The following is an 18470-nucleotide window of genomic DNA, read 5'->3' as shown; positions in this document are numbered from 1 at the left end:
TCAAAATATGTTTCAAATTTTCCAGATAGAAAGTTATACTTTAACTTACATGTTCACTATCAATTATAATACATAGGTATTTTTCCCTTCATTACCATAAACTAGAAATAGCTTAATATAGAGCAATATTCATGTGGAATCATATACAGCATATGCATTAAAAATAACTTTTACAAATTCAAGTGAAATATTAAAGTATTATAAACAAATAATATTTAACATTTAGCTATGTAAACAGTTTACAAATAAAAACAAGAAAAAAACAATGAGGAAATTGATCTTCTGTGTCCAACCAGAAAAAAATTACATCTTCAGAATTAAAAAGAGTAATCATCAGACTCCACCTGTCAAAGCAGAGCTTAAATAGTTTTGAAGATGGAAAACCTCTAAGTCTTGCATTTATCTTAAGAAGTAGAATTACAGGCATTCTCCAAAATTTCTCTTTTCCTTTTTAAAACTGTACGTATTTTTCTTTGCTCCAGAATCTTCCCTATTGCTAGGTTAAACTCAAATCCTCCTATGAAAAGTTATTAAAACTCAGTTTTGTTTCTACTTTAATTGAAACAAAGTTATAATATATCTTAAGGTTATAGTATCTCTAACTGCAATGTAAGACTTGTTTCACATGACAGCTCACCAAACTCAGTAAAATTTAACTGTTATTGTTTTATTTGTAGTTATTCTCCTTAGCAATCCTCATTAACCAGGCACTGAAAAGTTTGATTAAATTCTATCTTTAAAAAGTTAATTTTAGGTTAGTTACACTGTACTTCTTGGTGGTGAGTAAGGAATCCTTACTCTTGGTTTGAGCTTTACAAAGTTTTCTTTGCCAAAAGATATAATGTCCAACTTGTACTTTTTATACATATTAACTTCCAAGTCAAACAATATTTGCAGATAAACCTTAGTATGATCATTCCTAGAATTAATTCAAGGGGGTAAATGATCACATTGCGGGAATCTGGGATATATCTTACAAGAATGGTGAAATATGAAAAGTTCCTGGAAGATGGTTCAGCAGTGCTCATATCAAAAAATAGCCTTGAACATATTTTATTGGAGATTTATCACTAAAACACAGCCCGTTGGGATATATTAACCAAATACTCAGGATGCTACTTTGGTCCTTTCACCTTATCCTAAACCTGTCAGAAGAAATGGGAAAGGAATAAAATGAGGTCCCATATACTTTGTGAACCAAGGCTGACTGGCCAAACCTCAAAGTCCCTGAGGCCAATAAGGGAAGTTATCAGAGCACTGTAGAGTTGATACCATTGGGTTAATCATATGTAAGTAATAAACAGTAACTATTTTATCACTTGTGCAGTTATTGAGGGCAATTAGGTTTTTATCAGGAAACTGTCAATTTTTATTTGGTTTCAATGCCTCGCATTGGTCTTGGAACAGTTCCCTGTTGTATATCATGTTAGTTCTAGTATACTTATTGTGTATTTTATAAAGGCTATTGTTTGTTATTTATTTTCTTTTAGGATGAACTAGTCATAATACAAAGCATTCTTCATTTGGGAGAAAAAATTAAGATTGTGTTTCCAACTGATTACCATCAATTACAATCACTTCGTTAATGGCAACTCATCAGACCTGAAATGCATTTCCAGAGCACATAATTCTTTTGACAACAAATAAAAATCAGAAATGCTTTCATAGCTATGTTGCTTTTATTTTTATTATGAATTACTTTATGATAGAGAACACACTTAGTAAGCATCTATGTATTTACCATCTAGAATGAACAGCAATGATATCTTGCCATCTTCATATCTTTTTTTTTTTTTTTTTTTAAGAAATAAAGCTGGGATCCCTGGGTGGCTCAGTGGTTGAGAGTCTGCCTTTGGCTCAGGTGATCCCAGGGTCCTGGGATTAAGTCCCACATCAGGCTTCCTGTAGGGAGCCTCCTTCTCCCTCTGCCTCTCTCTGTGTCTCTCATGAATAAATAAATAAAATTTTAAAATGAAAGAAAGAAAGAAAGAAAGAAAGAAAGAAAGAAAGAAAGAAAGAAAGAAGTAATAAAGAAATATCATAGCAGTTACTTCTTACTTCTTATGTAATTCTCACTTCTTACTTCTCCATTAGGAATTTTCTAATCCTTCCAACTTACTTTTTGAGCATTTATTGCTTATAGATATATCAACCCTATATAGTATTATTCCATCTTGCTAGATTAACATACCTGTGTCATATTTTATATAACATTTTAGATTTTTTTTAATTTTATTTTTTATTTTTATTTATTTATTTTTTAATAAATTAATTTTTTATTGGTGTTCAATTTCCCAACATACAGAATAACACCCAGTACTCATCCCGTCAAGTGTCCCCCTCAGTGCCCGTCACCCATTCACCCCCACCCCCTGCCCTCCTCCCCTTCCACCACCCCTAGTTCATTTCCCAGAGTTAGGAGTCTATGTTCTGTCTCTCTTTCTGATATTTCTCACACATTTCTTCTCAACATTTTAGATTTTTTTGTTGTTGTTGATTTGGCCTTAGGTTTTAAAATTTACTCTGAGATAAATAGTTCTAATTCTTTGAATTAACTGCAGTGTAGTATTTACTAATCTAAGTATCTTAAAACTATGCAGTGGAAATTTACCACATTAAATTGATTTTAAGATGTGAAATTTGTCATATTTTAAAATCTCTAAAATCTAGGGGTGCCTGGGTGGCTCAGCTGCTTAGGCATCTGCCTTCAGCTCAGGTCACCATCCCAGGGTCCTAGGATGGAGCCCTGAGTTGGGTTTCCTGCTCAGTTGGGAACCTGCTATGCTGCTTCTCTCTCTCTTCCTCTGCCCCCAACAGCACTCATGCTCTCTTGAATAATTTCTTAATGTACTGTTGGATCCTATTGACTAGTATCTTGTTGAGAATTTTTGCATCCATGTTCATCAGGAATATTGGTCTATAATTCTCCTTTTTGGTGGGGTCTTCATCTGGTTTTGGAATTAAGGTGATGCTGGCCTCATAGAATGAGTTTGGAAGTACTCCATATCTTTCTATCATTCAGAACAGCTTTAGTAGAATAGGTATGGTTTCTTCTTTAAACGTTTGAAAGAATTCCCCGGGGAAGCCATCTGGCCCTGGACTTTTGTGTCTTGGGAGGTTTTTGATGACTGCTTCAGTTTCCTCCCCGGTTATTGGCCTGTTCAGGTTTTCTGTTTCTTCCTGTTCCAGTCTTGGTAGTTTACGGTTTTCCAGAAATGCGTCCATTTCTTCTAGATTGCCTAATTTATTGGTGTATAGCTGCTTATAATGTTTTTAAAATCATTTGTATTTCTTTGGTATCAGTGGTGATCTCTCCTTTTTCATGTGTGATTTTATTAATTGGAGTCTTTTCTCTTTTGTTTTCAATAAAGCTGGCTAATGGTTTATCTATCTTATTAATTCTTTCAAAGAACCAACTCCTGGTTTTGTTGATCTGTTCCACATTTCTTCTGGTCTCTATTTTATTGAGTTCTGCTTGAATCTTTATTAACTCTCTTCTTCTGCTGGGTGTAGGTTTTATTTGCTGATCTTTCTCCAGTTCCTTTAGGCGCAAGGTTAGCTTTTGTATTTGAGTTTTTTTTTTTTTCAGTTTTTTGAGAGATGCTTTTATTGCGATGTATTTCCCTCCTTCTTTTCTTTTATTCCCCTCTTCTGACATCTATTAATTCTCCCCCAGTATTTTCCTCCATTCTTTTCCTTCTCCTATCTTGTGATACTTACTGATTCTCCAATATTTTCATAATCTTTATAAGAATAAGAAAGCTAAAAAAAAAAAAAAAGAAAGCTCAAATATACATTCCTCTCAATTTCACTTTCCTCTCATGGGTATTTTTGTCTCTCTATGCTGGCTGCTTAGGATAAGATTAAAAATGGTACCTGGAACAAAATATCTTAAATGACCAAGGTCCCTGCATTCTGACAGGCTCATACATTAAGTGAAGAGAACAGTGTCAGTTACATACCTATAATGTAAACAAATACCATCTTATGTTCAGGACTTTAATACTTAATGAAGCCTCATATGTTGGTCCTATATATAATTAGTGAACATGTTTCCCTTGCTATTCTCATCTGTCCCATTATAGGGTTTATGAATATGCAAATCACAAAATCTTAGTATATTAATGCATGTAGTATATAAAGGCCTTTACTGGAATGTAGCCAGCTTTGGTATGGTGTTTTTGATAAAGTGTTATGCTCAGAATGAGAACTTGGATTCGTCATTCATATATAGGCAATCTCCAGAAGGTAGTTCTTAGTATGATTAAAAATAAATAAACTAAAGAAGGATAAATTAATAGCATTTTACATAAAAGTAAAACACTTCTGTAATGCAAACTATCTAATAAAGTAAGCAGTCAAAAGACAAATCTGAGAACAACCATTTTTAACTTATGTCAAAAATATACTCAATATATAATCATTTTCTATAAATACATTTTAAAATATCAATAATTTAATAGAAAAAAATGTAGGGATATAAACAAATATTTCAGTTTTCTTCATACTACAGTATGATCAATCTGTTAAAAGTATGCTCACATAATAAAATAATTGCATATTAAAACTGCACTGAATCATACAGGAACTTCATATATTCTGCTTAGTTTTCCTGTGAGATTAAAACTTCTCAAAAAGTAAAGCCCATTAATTAAAGTAAAAGTGTACTAAATCTATCTTTGTGGCAAATCTATAAATTTGATTATAAACTCTATGAGCAGGACTGTGAAGAAGCAGAATCTTCATACATGATGTGAAGGAAGATAAATTAATGTGGTGCCTACTTTTCCATAGGGCAATTTGGCCATATATATCAAAATTAAAAATGTATATATCCTTTGATCTTAAAGTTTTACTTATTGATATTTATTATACTAAATATTTATGTACAATGCAAAATTAGCTATGTTCAAGTTTGTTTGCTACAAGACAAGTAGTTAACGGGAGAAGAATAGAAATAACCTAAATATACCTCAGGAGATCAGAACAAACAATGGTGCCTCCATTCAATGAAAGACCAGTTCACAGTCCCTGAATCAGATATGTTACAGAATTCAGAATTTTTGGATGAAAAATATGATAATTGCATGTTACATGACACTCCCAGGAAAGACTAGGACAGCACCTCTTTATTGACCACATTAACATTCTGCAGCAATGTGTTTGAAAAATCACATTTAATGGTATATAAAGACTATAAGTTTTGAAATATCTTCTCTTTAGGTCAGTTCGGACAGAGTGAGATTGCATCACTGGATTGGGCAGATTAATGGTCTGTCACAGAGGTCCATGCCCTAATCCCAGGAATCTATGAGTTCCAGAATTACATGACATTATATTAGGTTACATGCATTTGGTTCCATGACAAAAGGAACTTTACAAGTGTAATTAATATTAAGGACCGTGAGATGGGGAGATTAGCATGTACATTCTGGGTGAAGCCCATGTAATTACATGAGACATTAAAAATAGCTGACCAAACACTCTGGCTGGAAGAAGAGGAAGCCAAACAGAAGAGGAAGAGAGATGTGATAGAAAGGAAAGTCACAGAGAAGGACTGTATGCATCACTGCTGGTTTAAGGTGAAGAGGGCAAAAGGAATACAGATATCAACCTAGAGCCAACAAAGAAATGGAAACTTCAGGCTGACAGATGTAAGGAACTGAATTCTGCTAACAATCTGAGTGAATATGAAAGCAGACTGTCCCCTAGGGCCTCCACAAAGGAAGACACTTAGATTTTATCCTTGTGAGACCTGGAGCAGAGAACCAGAGCCCATACTGTAACTTTGACTTCCAAAGTACAGACTTTCAGATAATAAATTTTTGCTCTTTATTTAGAGAGTCTAAATTTGTGGTAATCTACACAAGCAACAATAGAAAACTAAAATAACCATCAAGTGAATGATAAAAATACTTGTTTTTTTTTTTTAATTTTATTTACTTATGAGAAAGAGAGAGAGGACAGGAGGAAGAGCAGAGGGAGAGAAACAGACTCCATGCTGAACATGGAGCCTGATGTAGGGCTCTATCCCAGGATCCCAAGATCATGACCCAAGCCAAAACCAAGAGTCGGGAACTTAACTGAACCACCCAAGCAACCCCAAAATACTTTAAAAAAATATTTAATTATTTATTCATGAGACACAGAGAGAGGCAGAGACATAGGCAGAGGGAGAAGCAGGCTCCCTGAGGGGACCCTGATGAAGGACTCCATCCCAGACCCCGGGATCATGATCTGAGCCAAAGGCAAGCACTCAACCATTGAGCCACCCAGGTACCCCCCGAAATATTTGTTTTTTAATGCATTTTTTCCTCTTCCTTTTTCTTTAATCAAAGTATAATATATATCAGGAAAAGTCCACAAATGGTAAATGCATAGTTTAATGAGTTTTCAATAACTGAATCCATCAGTGTATCCAGAGCCCAGATTAGAAAATAGTAATTACCAGCATCCCTGGAGATCCACCTCTGCTTTATTCCACATAGCCCTGGCTTCAAATAAATAAATGAGTATGGCACCTTTCTGTTCTTGACATAAATTGAATCATAAAATATGTACTGTCTAGTGTCTGACTTCTTTTAGTCAACTTTCTGTTTGTGAGATACATTCAAATTATTTTGTGTAATTATAGACGTTTATTCTAATTTCTGTGTGGTCATGCATTACATGGTTATATTGTAATTTATTTATCTTTTCTTCTGTTGATGGACATTTGGGTAATTTTCACTGTTTGGCTTTAAGAATAGTGCTGCTAAATGCACAGCCAATGAGTAAGCAATTTCACTTCTAAATACATATGTAACAGATATATGGCCAATAGAAAGTCATGTTTATGAATATGCACATTCCTAAGCAACTGGGAACAATTCAAATATCTATAAACACAAAATGGATAAATAAATTGTGTTTTATTCATTCACTGACATACTCGTCAGCAATGAACAGAAATAAACAATTGCTGCCTGCAACAATATAGGTAAGAGCTCATAAACATAATGTCCAGCAAAAGAAGTCAGACACAAGGAAGTACATATTGTATGATTTCTGTTTATAGAAAGGTCAAAAACAGGCAGAGCAGAACTGATATATAGTGTTAGAGGTCAGGATAGATACTTTTGAGGGGAGGGAGAAGCAACTGGCAGGGGCATAAGGATGATTTCCAGAGTCCTGTAAATGTACTATTTCTTGACCTGGTGATAGTAACCTATGTGTGTTCATTTTATGAAAATGCACTGGAGATGTATATTTGTGTATATGTAGGCTAATGCATATACTTTACTATATGTGTGTTACTTTTACATAAGAAGTAAAAGATATGAAGGAGTAAAATTAAAAAAAAAGAATAGTGCTGCTAGAAACATTACATGTCTTGTAGTATATCCATGTACATTCTATTCTTAGATATATTTCTAGGAATGAAATACTGAGCAATTTAGTTTTATTTTGTTTTTCTAAGATGAGGAATTAAGGACCCATACTATGCAGCCATAAAACAGAATGTAGAAGATCTTCATGTACTGTTCTCAGAAAGATTTCTAAGGTATTACTATAAGTGAAAAAGGCTACAGACCAGAGTGTATTGTGTTTTGTGTAAAAAGGAGATAAAATATATTAATACTTGCTTTTATATGCATGAAAAAATTCTTAGAGGATAAAGAGGACAGTAATATAGATAGCTCCTTTCAAAAACAAGAGGTGAGGCAGCTCTGGTGGTGCAGCAGTTTAGCACTGCCTGCAGCCCAGGGTGTGATCCTGGAGACTCGGGATTGAGTCCCACGTCGGGCTCCCTGCATGGATCCTGCTTCTCCCTCTGCCTGTGCCTCTGCCTCGGTGTGTGTGTGTCTCATGAATAACTAAACAAAATCTTAAAAACAAAAACAAAAACAAAAACAAGGGGTGGTGGTATGAATTCAAAAAGGTGGGGCCAGAAGTAGGAGAAAAACTTCTCATTCACACATGTACACACACGCATGTATGTATACACACATATAAAAAAAGGGTTTTTTTTAAACGATGGCAAAGTACTCCTACTCAAAAATGAAAATAAAATTACTGTCTCACCTTTGTAGATGTGATATTCCCTTTTTTAGACATGGTTGCATTTGGCCATAGGGTTTCTCAGGATATTACCCACTTTCTAGCCAGTTTCGTAGACAGTAGTTATCAGCTCCAGGTTTTAGCAGTGCAGTCCTCTCCCTGGGGCAACTGCTGCCTTCCCTGGTGCTATTCCAATACTCTCTTTAGAATGAAGGTGGCTATAGGCATTGATTGCCCTGTTTTATAGCAAAAACAAACAAGCAAACCAAAACATTCTAAATTATTAAATTAAATAATTATATTTTAAAATAAAATATCTTCATTTTGTTTAAGACTCTGAACGGGAGATCCTGCACCCAATTTTCCCTGATTTAAAACCATAGCGTGTGTTCCCAAGTGAAATTTTGTAAAAGAGAAGTTAGCAAGCTATCCCTTCACCCTAACAAAGACCTGCTACATATTATCCAAATAGGAAAAAAATATACACCTGAGAAACCAGAAATGTTTTTCAGATGGCCAAAATTATGAGCACCTTTGTTTCTTCTATCTATAATATATATTCCCATAGCAGCCTGGCCTCCTTAAATGAGCAACCTCTTGGCAAGCCTTGGTTAGCTGAGCCTCTTGGGCCTCCTTACCTCCTCAATACCATTGGCTTGGCGCTGTGGAAAACACAGGAAGGTAGAGAGACACCTACTCTGCCCACACATAAAGCCGAAAGATATGATTATAATAATGCCTCACCAATTTCTAGCCCCAAGTCAAAACTCAGTAAAGATTTATGCCCCTCCTTCTCTAAATAGTCATAAATATGGCTTCTTCTACATAAGAGGCCATTGTAATTGATGGCTACATTTCAAAGACAAAATAGTCAATACACTGGGCAAGTCTCCCTTCCCATTTCTTGTAAGCCATACATGCAATTTATAACCCTCCTAACTGATTGTCACTCCAGGAATGTATTGATTTTTTTAAACCACATAGTCGACATCTGTGATTGCTGGCTCCAAATAGAACTGATATTTAAACAGCAAAATCATTCTAGTCTTTACATTTGTAAGGGATTAACAGTTCCCATCATTTTACCCCATTTTCTGCAAGCTTCCAGTCCTGGGAGAATCTGTGATTTAAGGTTTTTGTGTTGAAAGAACAAAGCAGCATTTTTTTTTTTTTTTTTTTTTTTGTGCAGGAGCCCTGTTGAGAATTGTGGTTGGCAAAATTTTAAAGATGGTCCCCCCACCCACAATACCTAGCTTAGTGTTTGAATAAGCTAGGTATTACGGAAAGGATCATTGCACATACCATTAAAGTTACTAAGAAGCTAACTTTGAAATAGGAAGATAATCTTGGATTATCTGGTTGGGTATAATCTAATCACATACACCTTTAAAAGGAGAGAAGAAGGCAGAAAGAAAGTCAGAGAGATGAGGCAGGGAGGGAGGACAGAGAGATCTTAAGTGTGAGAAGAACTTGACTGATCACTGCTGTCTTTGACAATGGAAGAAGGGCATGAGCTAAGGAATACAGTTACTCTCTAGAATCTGAAAGCAGCCCCTAGCTGACAGCCTGCATGACAACAGGGACCTGAGTTCCACACTACAAGGAACTGACCTTTTGACAACACACTGAATGAGTGAGAAGCACATTCATCCCAGAGCCTCTTGAAAAGGAATACAGCCTTACTGCCATGTTGGTTTCAGTCTTGTGAAACCTGTAAGAGAAAAACAGTTGAGCCAGGCTACACCTAGACTTCTCACGGGCAGAACTAAGAGCTGATAAAAGGTATTAAGTTGCCAAATTTGTGGTTGTTTTTTGTGGAAACCCTAAAAAACTCCAAACATTAGCTTTTATATAAGAAGTAAAATTTTCCTATAATACATGACATGGTATAGGCCTCACACAAAACTTACTATCCACCTGCCAGCATAGTCATCAACATTCTGACTTGCCTGTGCCTCATCGTGTCATCTTTCCACTGTGCTCTTTTTGTGAGGAAAAATTGTGACTCTATGACTCATGAGTAAATGTGTTTCAAAGGTTTTTGGCAAGAACTGAGACTTAGTCATTGTTTTAATTTTCATAGTACCTGGGGTAGAACCTGGCACTATAATAAGTCTTCAATAATCACTTGTTGCTTTGAGATGCATGATTTATTTTTTCCCCATTAAAAACCATCAGAACACAGTTTATTTTCTGAGTGGCACTTTTCCACCTCTATACCAACTGAGTAACCCTAACCCTAACTGAATTGTAGTGCCTAGAAATGGGACTAGGCAATCTTGACACCACCACAACTCCCAACACCCTATACTTGTGAAACTGGTTACAGTGTTCAGCTTCAGTCTGTGACAGGCTAGAGGTCAGAAGAAACACAAAATGAGGGGTCAGCTGCAGTTATATCTAGGAGTAAGTCTGAGAAGAGGGGTCAAGTGTTGGTCAAGAAATGCTTGTGGATCAGCTTGTGACCAACTCTGATAGCAGTTTCTGCTTATGTTAAGAGTAGAGTCTAATTTTCCTTTGACAATTCACCCTACTCTTCAAATTATTTTCAAGACTTCTTCAGCATATTTGCTTTGTGTAAAAATGATGAAATCTTCCTAACCAGCTGTCTACCTTCAGGAAAACTATTTAAACATCCTTAGACCCTAGAATTGGGAGGGAGACTTTGTGAGAATTGTGGCAGCCACCATTGGTAATACTGTTATTGCCCTGGGACATTGCCTTGATACAATGGTAACCTCTAAGTCAGAGATCACAACAGAAAGGCTAACTAACAAAATTAAAATGCTCAAACTATGCAGTTTATTGAATCACACAAAACATTAGCTGAAAATACAAGGGGAGTAGGTACAGTAAATTAATACTTAGGAAAAGTGCAAGCAGGAGAAAAACCACACTACCTCGGGGTTAGTAGTTGTAGTTGGGGTTACACAATTGTAATTAATAGTTACTTATTGCTATGTAACAAGTTGCCCCAAAGCTAGCAGCTTAAAGCAACAAATACTTATTATATTATAGTTTTGTGAGTCAGGGAGGCAGGAGAATCTTGAAATAGAAAAAAAAAAATCATTAGGAAAAAAACTGAAGAAATTTAAATAGAATATGAACTTTAGTTAATGAAAGAAAAAGTAAACTGCCTTATTGATTTAAATGGATCTTTGAATTTGTGGGTGCTAAAAATATTGAGTCTTTCCTATTATTTTAATCTAAAAATGATATCTTGGCTGGTTATGAAATTCTGTTAGAATAGAATTTTCCTTTAGCTTTTTATGCAAGTGGTCTCTTTTCTTCTGAAATCTAGTGTTTTGTGTAGAAGAGTGAGACTAATATAATCCCCCCCTTTGTAGAACATAAAGTCTTTCTAGCTGGGTTCAGATATTTATTTGTTTGTTTGTTTATACTAAATTATTTACTTTTTAAGTCCTCCATTACATTTTGACCATTTCTCAAGCTTATCCTGAGGTTACTGATATGCTTCTTTTTCATCTCAGCTCTATTCTTTAATGCTTCTTTAGTTTCAGATCTATGATAAATTTTGTCTTTTGCTTTTCTTCTAAATCTTAATAAAAAGATGATATATATGGAATACAGGCCATAGAGACCAGAAGACTTATAATTTATCCAATCGAAGAAGAAAAACAGAACAAAAAGAACAGAAAAGTTAGTCAAGGGAAAAATAAAACTTAATAAAGGGCTCTCTGAGTTGAGAAACTTCTGAGTTCCAGAAAAAAGAAGAAAAAACACTTACTGTCAAGATGCCTTGGAGCTAGATGAAGGAACTTCAAGAAGAAAGATATCACCATCATAATTTTTTCTCCATGTCATTCTATCTTCCATCTTCAGTGCTCTCTTCATTGATAGCTTCTTGTTCTTTTGAGAATACCAAGACACTTTTTCAAATGTCTTCTTCTGTTTTTTTTTTTAACTTTACCATTTATTCTATATTTTAACTTCATTTCTAATGCCTGTGTCCTTTTGTTTGACACAGCGTGTTTACAGAGATCCAAGGCCAAATTGTCTTTTTACATATCTTTGAATAGAAGTTCTATCTGTGTCATTATTTTGCCTTAGAAAAAAAACACTGGAGGATTCCACTCAACTCCTTCCTTTGCTTCTCTGGATACTTTTCATTTTTCACTTAGTGCCTGAATTGGAAGGCTATGTATTGGTGGTTTGTAATCTCTGTTAGATCTTGTGTGTTTCGAGCGTGGGTGGTGGCAGCGGTATCTGGAGTGACAAAAGGAGCAGTTGGCAGCTGGTAATTTTAATTCGGGTAAGCTCTCTCTTAGCACTTGCCAAAGTTTGCAATACCATCTGCCAGAGGGCTGTATGTGCTCCCTTGATTAGAAGTGTGAGGCTACCTCAGAGATATCCTTTCCCTTGCTTTGAGGAGAGCAAATCCCATGTTGGCAAATGAGTGACTGTGAAATCCCTTTGGCCCCCAAACTTTTTGTTGCATGTTTGTTAACTTATCTCAGTTGACTTTTATCTGAAACTGCAAACCTGAATCTCAGCTCATTGTTGTCCAATATTCTCTGCCCTGCTTCATCTTGTATCATTTAGGACTCTGCATGAGTGAAGAAACCCAATGGCTTTAGCAGTAGGGTTTTTGTTTGATTGTATCAGTAAAAATATAGAAGCTGAGCTAATTTTATCCACCACCAGAGACCAAGTGTATCTCCAAATCTGTTCTGTCTGTTCTATTTATAGTTGAATATTTTTAAAGCTGAGTAATGGACACATGTGGTTTATTATTTTTTCTGCCTTTGTATGTACTTGAAAATTTCAATATAAAGAGTTAAATGAAATTACCAAAATGAGGAACTCCCTGTCTCTCCTTCTGTTTTCATCGTTTCAAAAAACGGTTGTTTTCAAGGCCTTTTCTTGCCTTTCATCCATATTCACACCTCTGTACTGTGCTCAACATGTAAAGTATTCTCTCTAGCTATCTTTCTTTTATTTGATCCAGATTTCATGTTTCTCGTAAGTCTGTCATGTGGACTTGTGGCAGGTTAATTGAAGATGTATCTTACTGCACTATTTTAGATTTGTATTCATTCAAGCAAGTTCTTTGGAAAAGGGAGTTAAAAATAACTTTTTCTAAGATAATAAATGATAATAAAAGAACTTTTAAGATAATAAAAGTACTTTTCCTTGACAAGAGAGTCTATTGAGAAGGATATTTATTATTTTTTTGAGCAGAGATGTCAATATTGCTTTTAAAAACACAAAATACAAAACACAAAATTGTAGTGCTGTAAATAATACAAAAAAAAAAAAAATCATGACCAGGTATAATACTTTGTTGCCAGAAAGGAGGGCTCAAAGAAATATTTACCAACTTTTTAGATTTACGGTTTTAGCATAGCCCTAACTCCTCCTCTGTTGAAGTTACAACAATTTTGTTTTGAGGCCACTGTACCTAGTCCTGGGAACAATGCCATCTCAGTCCAAGGAACTAGTAAGCCTTCTTCTAGTCTATAAAATAAGTTTTAAAATATTATTTCCTCGGTGTCCTGGTGCCATCTATAAAAAGCGATTGACAATATGGTGTATTGTTGAATTAATAATGATTTTTCTATAAAAGGGTACATAATGATTTAAAGACTCTTTCTGACTTCAGAAATGTGAATATGACAAATGCATCTGCTAGAATTGCAGAAATCTGTAAGTCTTCTGTTTCCTTAGGCACAAACAACCTGAGGTTTCTTAGAACCCCAGGTATCAGTAGTCAAACCAAGTTACTTAGCTTCTGCAGCCCTGCTGGAGGGCAGTATGGCAAGGGGAGGAGCAGGTTATCTCAGTCTGACATTTCCTCTGTGAGTTGAGGCTTTGCAGGAGTTCCTTGTGGCCCAACATCTGGTTTACCAACTTTCTACATATGCTGACTATCTTGCCCATCTTATCACTTTTTCCTTTCAACTCTGTTTTTTGGCAAACTCTTGAATTTTAAATCTCCTTCACTTTTACCTTGGAATGAATTTACTAGTTCCAACTCAGTTCTGCAACTTTTACCATCATTTTCTCGTCTCTGAAATTATAAAGCTGCCCAATCCTTTCACTCAGATTCAAGGAGAGTGAGTGATGACACTTAGAACTGTCTTGTGTTTCTGCCATACTCTTGTTTGGCCATGAGAGCTGCCTCACAAATAGTCTACACCATTGTAGGTATTTTCATATCCTACTGTTTTCTTGTCCCTTGTTTAGCATAACATGCTACTGTGGTTTTTATCAACTGCAAGGAGTCAGTGGTGACTGTCGTGTTAAAACCAAGAATTACCAGCCTAAATACAGTGGTCCTTGAGAGAACATTTAATTAAGGGCCACTTCATGGCTAACATAGTAGGATCTGCTTTTGAAAGAGAAGAAGTGAAACTGATACGAAGGAAAAAATTTGTGAGAGAGTCCCTGGAGAACATAATAAGCATCTGTTTTGTCTGGAACATGTGGAGCCTTCTCCCCAAATGAACACACAGCCTGCAGATGTCACTGCCATATCTTCATTATGGGCAGTTTTTTTTCAGTGTAAAAGAAATTCAGCATAACAGCTGTCATATCATGTCTTTTAACATCTCATCCTTTTATGATGAAGGAAGTCGGAACCAACAATGTGAGAAAGAAGTGACTGCTGATGTTCTGATTTAAATCAGTGAAGGTCTTCTTTCCCCTTTGCAAATCTTGAGTGTTCTATAACAGCAGCTCTGAACTGATTGTACTGTGTTCTTCAGAGAAAAATAAAGAATTTCATGAGATAAAGCTAGCACAATTCAAACATTCCCCATGATTATGTTTTTCATGTATTTAGAGGTATTTGAATATCTTCTATTTATAAATAATGATAAGGATGATGGTAAGTTGTTTTATTTTTTTAAGATTTATTTATTTATTTGAAAGAGAGAAAGTGGTGGGGGGAAGGGGACAGGGAGAGAATTTAAGCAGACTCCCCACTGAGGTTGGAACCAAAGCAGGACTCCATCCTACTATCCATGAGATCATGACCTAAGCTGAAACAAAGAGTCAGAAGCTTAACTGACTGAGCCACCCAGCGCTCCTGTTTTACTCTGTTTTTAATAAAATGCAGGGCAGCCCCGGTGGCGCAGCGGTTTGGAGCCTCCTGCAGCCTGGGGTGTGACCCTGGTGACCCGGGATCGAGTCCCACGTCGGGCTTCCTGCATGGAGCCTGCTTCTCGCTCTGCCTGTGTCTCTGCATTTCTCTCTCTCTCTCTCTCTCTCTCAATAAATAAATAAATCTTAAAAAAATAAAATAAAATAATAAAATGCAGAATTAGTAACCCTACTATACCTTCCCATATCTATTCATGAAATTTAAAACCTTGATAAGTACTTCTATAATACCGAGTACTCCAAATACTAGATAATATCTATGATGGCACAATATCTGACACAGAAGAGCACTTAATAAAATGTTTGTTACCTTATATCTCTTTATACTTTTAAGACCGAAAGTTGACCCTTAACCAGTACAGGTTTGTATAGATCCAATTATACACAAATGTTTTGTAGTGCAGTATTCTAAATGTATTTTCTCTTATGGTTTTATTAATATTTTCTTTTCTCTAGTTTACGTTATTGTAAAAATACAGTATATAATATGTATAACATAAAAATTGTGTTAATAGGGATGCCTGAGTGGCTCACTGGTTGAGCATCTGCCTTTGGATCTAGGGCATGTTCCCAGGGTCCTGGGATTCAGTCCCATATCAGGCTCCCCACAAAGAGCCTGCTTCTCCCTCTGCCTATGTCTCTGCCTCTCTCTCTGTGTCTCTTATGAATAAATAAATAAAATCTTCTAAAAAATGTGTTAATAGACTATTCATGTTATTGGTAAGGCTTCCAGTAAACATTAAGCTATTAGTAGTTTTTAGGGAGTCGAAAGTTAACATGCAAATTTCCTACTGTGCAAGGAGTCAGTGCACCTAATACTCATTGTTCAAGGGTCAGCTGAGTACCTGTATTCCTAAGCACCATTAGGTACTAATTGGTACAATTTTATATTACATATAAACATTATCATATTTTCTTCTGCAACTTAGGTTTTTTTTTTCCTTTCAGTATTATTTTTGTGATATTTATCCATCTATATGATAGTCTATCAGTTACACATCAAGTTATTCATTCCTCTTTAGGTACGAATTTCAGTGTTTTTTTTTTTTTTTTCCAGTCTGCTATTAGACAGTGCTTTTTACAGTTGTCCTTTACCTTCCATTTTAAGGCTCTCATTTCCAATAGGGCATCGCTAGTCACTCTTGAGGAGACTAATCGGTTAAATGCAGCCTTAGGAGACAAAGAGATTTCACTCAAAAAATCAATGTGATCATACACTAAGCATGAGATACGGCCTATTGGCAGGAGTTTTCTACTCTTCAACTAAAAGGTATGTCACACATTGATGGAAATTGTATTATATTCCTCAATTTTCTTATCTGTTAAGAGGAATAATAATGGTATTCTCTTTACACGGTGGTTGTGAGGTTTAAATGAGTAAATACACATAAATGGTTGCAATAACATCTAGTCCATAGTACATGCTATCTGAATGTTAACAGCTGTCATTATCAGGGTAATACCATGAGTAATACCTTGCTATTTTCATATGTGTTAAATTGACTTTATAGGTATTGCTTTTCTACATCAAGTATACTGTTCCTCGGCCTGAGCTTGGATGTTACATAATCAGAGACAAGCCTACCTTCATAACAGGACTTGATATCTTTGATTGTTTGTTCAGTTGGTATTTCTAAGTACAGGTGCAAGAAGAAGGAAAGGACCTTTGAGCTGCTGTGGGGAAAACCTATTGGTGAAGAGCAATCTAGGTTTGTAGGAGAGCTGGAATGTGGGAATGCAGCAGAGTTAAGGGACTGCACGAAGGTGACTCCAGTTCAAGCCTCTTCATATCCTAAGAAGGCAGGGGACTGGAAGAATCTTGGTAATGTCATATCATGTCATCTCTCTTCAGGCTCCCTTAGATGAATACAGCTTTTGGTGGTCCCTGCGGACCCAGATCCAATAGGCTTATACTGGGCTTTCAGTCTTTTCTCTGACTGACATATCCAATCCTCTACATGGGATAGGGGACTGTCAGTAGGCTTCAGGATACTTTACAGTAAATGGTGGTTCCTAGAGCAAATCTGTAGTCATAGTGATATGACATTAGTGTCTTCTCTGCAGTTCAGTGCTAACCTCTAGACAAGTGTCCAACTTTTCGGGTCAATAGGACTTAATATCCAGCACCAGTAGAGGGGCTTGCTCTGTATAGGCAAGTTTTATCTCCTTCAGCCATCGCTAAGTCCCCATGCTGCCTCTGCTTACCACCTTCAGAGAAATTCAAGGTGTCTGAAAAAAAATGTCCAATTTACTTATAAGATCAAAACCATTTTAGAGACACTCAAGGATCACATTTTGCGGTAGAATCTGAATGTTATTTTTCCTGTTGTTTCATGATTTCTTAGAAGATATAGTTGCCATTCTACAAACCAACTGCCAACAACATTTTATGAACTTTCTGTTCTTTAGGATTCTTTCAACAGCCCTGCTTAGAGAGTAAGGCTAACATGGCCCTTTGGAATTCCCACATGGGGAAGGAACAATGAGTTAGTAGGCGTGAGAATTCAGACAGCTCTATTCAAAGCACTCACAATGTGCTTCTGAGAAGTCTTTAATGCCCAGTGACCCCCTCTTTGAGTGACTACTGCTTTCTTACCAGTGATATGTCTAGATTCATTTGCTATTCCTATCTATCACCAGGGCTATGCAACTGGTAATCCTCCCTTACATCATGATAGCACTGAATCCCTATTTAATTGCCACTTCTCCTAATCCTACCTCAGAAATAACACCCAATACAGAAATGGGACCCTTCTCAGAATCCTTCACCAGGAACCTGAATCTTACAAAAGATGCATTTCTCCTCCCATTTGGACAGCTGCAAATAATAGTTCCTTTGGTAACCCCTCCCTCACTGACTTGGGTTATTATATCTGATTTTGCCCAGGTAAAACCTTGTCTTTGGTGGTCTTTGGTGGATTGGGCTTTAGCAGAAACAAAGCTTTTATGATCTATATCCCTCACCCTCCACCACAGGTAGTACCAACTCCTCTCAGTTTTGTCCTGCTAATCCGAAGAGCTTTCATTTTACCCATCCTTATGTGCTGCTTGCTTCAGAACCAGGAGACAAACACTGTTACATCCACAGAGTCAGAAGAACGAAAACCTGACTTTATAATGCCAGCAGGACTCTGCAGCACTTTCCCAGCCCAGGGATTTCAATGTTTATAACTGTCAAGTGTTTTAGAGTAGTGGGTAATATCATCTGAGGAAGAAGCAAGTTTTGTCATCTCTGAATCCATGGCAGAGAGCAAGGCCCCGCATATGGAGGTGATAGATAATAAATTTGAAATAGGGATGCCAGG

At 36.2% G+C, this 18470-nt stretch overlaps 1 long non-coding RNA gene across 1 annotated transcript; it reads right to left on the bottom strand.

The window, feature by feature from the left end:
- Positions 1-3527: 3527 nt before the first annotated feature.
- On the bottom strand, positions 3528-12265 carry LOC111090643. The gene is made up of 4 exons (XR_005371891.1): positions 11789-12265; positions 9652-9751; positions 8065-8276; positions 3528-3762 (listed from the first exon to the last, which is right to left on the bottom strand). It is a non-coding gene; the product is annotated as an uncharacterized LOC111090643 (long non-coding RNA).
- Positions 12266-18470: the final 6205 nt, after the last annotated feature.

This window comes from Canis lupus, chromosome 17 (assembly GCF_011100685.1).
Source record: "Canis lupus familiaris isolate Mischka breed German Shepherd chromosome 17, alternate assembly UU_Cfam_GSD_1.0, whole genome shotgun sequence".
In the NCBI taxonomy this organism is placed as follows: domain Eukaryota; kingdom Metazoa; phylum Chordata; class Mammalia; order Carnivora; family Canidae; genus Canis; species Canis lupus.
The sequence above is the reverse complement of the archived record's forward strand: the minus strand, read 5'-3'. Positions and strand labels throughout refer to the sequence as shown.